Source organism: Apis dorsata, unplaced genomic scaffold, assembly GCF_000469605.1.
Source record: "Apis dorsata unplaced genomic scaffold, Apis dorsata 1.3 scaffold_444, whole genome shotgun sequence".
Classification (NCBI taxonomy): Eukaryota; Metazoa; Arthropoda; class Insecta; order Hymenoptera; family Apidae; genus Apis; species Apis dorsata.
Window position 1 is genome coordinate 29,556 of NW_006263692.1, and position 4,445 is coordinate 34,000.

Genomic DNA, 4,445 nt, shown 5'->3' on the forward strand with positions numbered 1-4,445 from the left:
AGAGAAACATTGATTATCTGAAATGAATTGGAAGGCGATCACATTCGGATAAAAAATTTTTTAGATAAAGAAAGAATCAAATTTATGTCATATATATAGTTAAAGTTAAATGATTTTCAAATACAATATATAGTATTTGTTGTAAGTAAAAAAATTTATCTAATAAGAGAAACACATTAAAAAATAGATTATAATTTTTACGTATATAATGTAAATTTATATAATGTAAATATTAATACGTAATAGCAAATTATGAATATTTTCCTGAAATTACATCGACTTAATAAAGATATTTTTTTTACTGGCGAATTAAGTGCGAATATAGAGATGTAGTTAATTATCACGCTTACTGTCTACTTAACCTTGTAGAGTTATTCTCATTAATTTCTAGAACTGGAATTACAATTTTTAAGACATGTATATAATCTAAGAATTTAAGATATAGTATATTAGATATATAAAACAAATTATTTTCAATGGAAAGTAAAACACTTTTTTCTTTTTTTTTCATTTCTTAAGACATATTTTTCCAATGAACTCGTACAATTGTCAGGTTACTTGAGAATTCGGACGTCTCGACTAACCGTCCGAATCCGCCCGACTTTTTCCGAGATAGTCCGAATTTTTTTCCGAACCTAAGAATTCTCGAATAGCTTACATCTTATATATTTGGGTAGTTATATTTTTTTTATTTCATATAAAATTTGATTTGTTATTTCTTACTAAAAAGTAATTAAATTTGTTGGTAAAATACTTTTTACAATATTTCAATATACAATGTTATTAAGATATATATCGTACTATAATACATATACGAGATATTCCAGGATTACATTTATTATAAATAAATCAAAAAAAAAATTTAGAGTTTAAAAATTTTTTGATAAATAATTGGATATATATGAATTATCAATAAAAAATTTTAAAAACATTGTAAAAAACGTAGAATAAAATATTTTATTGCTTTGTCATTTTCGAAGAGATAGAAATATATATACAAATTAAATGGTAATCAGATACTCTGATATTTAATTAAATTTTCAATTTTAATTTTTTCGAAAATTTTATGTGAACAAATTTTATCTAACATTCGCAATTTCTTGTTAATTGTTCACTTATATCTATACTGGAATTAATTCACATATAATTGACAAATTTTTGAACAAAATTTCTTAGATGATGAATTTTATTCTATTTTTTTCGATTTATTTTTTCTCTGTCCATTTAAATCACCCATTCTGGGTCATCTTATACAAGCATCGTGTATTAAATTATCGATAACCTCGACCTTGAAATCAATATTTTTCGAATCGACAATAGCTGACTGACATTTATTTCTTCGAAAAGAAAAAGATAAAAAAAAAAAAAAAAAAATAAGGTTATTCTCAATGGGAGAAATTTATTCATCAAATTAATTTAAATTTTCATTAAAATGACATTTCCTTATGGAATTTTGCGTAATATATTTAACATCACTATGACACGAAAGCTAATATAACAATATATGATGAATAACTTACTTCTTTGGTGATGCTTTTTCAGCCGTTGACTTATTTCATTCGGCTCACATGTTGCACGAATGGCATCGCGCCAAAGAATATACTATGGCTAACACTTGCCAATTTTCGAGATTACTTGATAATCGAGTAGATACAATATCAGGAAATATCAAAATGTCATTAACTTCGATCTAAAATTGTTGCTCTTGTTAACCTTTTAATCTTTAAATCGCGATAAAACTTTAAAAAACGTGTCTTAAAAACTTTTCGATTATAATTCCGTTTTTTTTTTCGTAAATAAAATTATCCACAAAATTATTTCCTTTGTTAGAAAAAAAAAAATTATGTAAAATATCGGAAGAACGAAAAATTTGCCTATATTCCCCACCCCATTCACTCAATGGGGCTATTTGCCACTACCCCGTGGCGTAAATGCTAACCCTCTCTCACTTTCAAGAGGGATCCCCATGGATTTACGGGGAAAATGTTTAATCGATATTTTTCGACGGCGAAACTTTGCACGACGAGAAATTCTGCGAATAGCCTCCAATTATAAACGAACAACTTTCATTTCCAACTTTTTATTTCATTTCAACGTACGACTCTGTCTTTCTCTTTTTAATTTCTTTTTTTTCCTTTTCTAATTCTAATTCTCGATGAATTGTTTCCACCAATTTCAGAAATTGTTTTTAAAGAGACAAGTATAAAGAACTCTTTAGAAACTTGAGATATTGTAAAACGAAACATTGATATTTTTTTTCTATCTCACTTTTAAGAAATGTTTTTCTCTTTCATTTTCCACGAGCCAGTGAAATGAATAAAATCGAAAAGGAGAAGAAATCCGAGACCTACTTTCTAGATAACTGTTGCCTCATTGTACGACAATATTGTGTAGTTAACGAAAATAAACATGCAAGAACGTATTATGGGATCTGTCAAGTTTTGTATAATGTTTGTGCATATATTTAAAAGAAATCTGAAAGAATTCATTCATATATAAGATTAAACGTTTTAAAAATTATAATTATAAAGAATAAATTTTGTATCTAATAATAAAAAATTAACATGTCGTCAGAGATATGGAAAATGCATCAGTAAATAGTATAATATGGCTTAAATTACAGTAAGTCAAAAGTCCATATTGTAATTCTCATGGAGCAAATATAACTGATTTTATTATTTCAGGAATACGGTTGAGTTCAAAACTCGTTAACAAAGGAAGGAAAATAGATATAGTAAGAACGAGTGAGAAAGACAGTACGCTGAGCAATGACACTTACTTCAAACAGATGCCGTATGTGTTGCGGCATAAAACATCTAATTGCAAAAATTTAAATTTCTATAATTTCCATCCTACATTTCTAAAAATATTACTAGAATTGGTAAATCTTTTTTTAAATTATTAAAAAAAGATTTTTTTTTAAATAATTATTAATTATAAATATCCAAAATTCGTCTCTATTTTATCTCTCTTATTCTTAGTATACAATTCATCTTTATCAATAGCTAATTCAACACAAAGATAAAGGTAGAGTAATAATTCCATTATTTCGTGACAAGAAAAATAAATAATCACAATTAAAAAATAAAATTATATATAATATTTATTTATAATAAAAAATAATTATAAATAAATAATTAATTACGTAGCAATAAAAAATTATTATTTTATTCAATCATTACAATCTCCTTTCAAAGAAAAGAATCACCGTTACTGCCTTCAGTGGACGTGCATGGTACTTCTGTAGACTAGTACTAATCCGTTTCGTATCAATTCAACGGTTAATCGTGCGTGCAGTTACGCCGGCACACACATTCCACCGACGTAAACGTCGATCAACGAATCTATTCGTTTTAATCGAAAAGATAAAGCTACAGAAAATAGAACACGTGGTAGAGGTATTATTTGCATTACGCGAAGGAAACGTTTCCATTATCGAAACCACGATAACGAATAATCAGAAGAATGCTTAATGTTATTGTTACTGACCAACTGCACTACACCCTCCAACGTTACGTCAGCGAAACGCATTAAATGGAAAAACTGATCTGTTACCGAACGTCGCGAGTCATCTTGTTATTACGTAATCTGCGCATTCCTTCTCTTTTCGACCTAAGTGAAAGAAGAGGAGAAGAGAGAAAAAAAAGGAAAAGAAAGAAAGGAGAAAAAGGAAAAGGAAAGAAGAGAGTTTCGTGCGAGGAGAACGAAAGAAACCGAAAGGATGGAGTGGCACAGCCCAAGTCTGGTTCGAACCGGTTTCGCCGTGCCACGGTCACGCGACTTTTCATCCCAATGTAGCCGGTTACAAAGAAATTGATCTTACGACGATAATATACGAGTATTTATGCGTGTTCAACGAGAGAAATTATCCTAAGTATATATATATACGCACTGTTGAATAATATACGTATATGTACATATAAGAAAGAGAGAAAAAGGAAAAGAAAAATATAGAAAAGAATACACGCGTGTTTACGATTATTTCAACGCATGCGCGTCTCGAACTTCAACCTCTCTCTTTCCAGACACTCGTGTTCACTACGGTAGCATGCGGTAGCATCTGACGTCATCGTGCAGTTAAACACCTACTATACGATTTAAACTTTAGACCTTGAGTTCGTGATATCATTCCACGCCGATGATTCTCAACGTGCCAAGGCGTTATTTGTATTTACCGCCAAATCGTGCACGCGAATAAATCCTTTAAAACCGCGTAATTTATTCCGTTTAAATTAATAAATTAATTAATTATCGCTTTGGGAGTATTTAATTTCCGCGATAAGCGGACCATTTTTTTAGATTCTTAATTTAATGATAACAAAAATTAGATAAATTTGAATTCAATGGTCACAGGTTTGACCCAGTCATTGTATTCCGAAGGTTGAGATATTTTTTTTTTAAATGAAAGTTCAATTGCTATTTTTTTTTTTTTTTAATGAAATCAA

General features: G+C 28.9%; 1 protein-coding gene across 1 annotated transcript in view; it reads right to left on the reverse strand.

The window, feature by feature from the left end:
• LOC102672121 overlaps positions 1 to 4,445 on the reverse strand; it is a 58,551-nt gene that overhangs the window by 16,059 nt on the left and 38,047 nt on the right. The window lies entirely within an intron of this gene.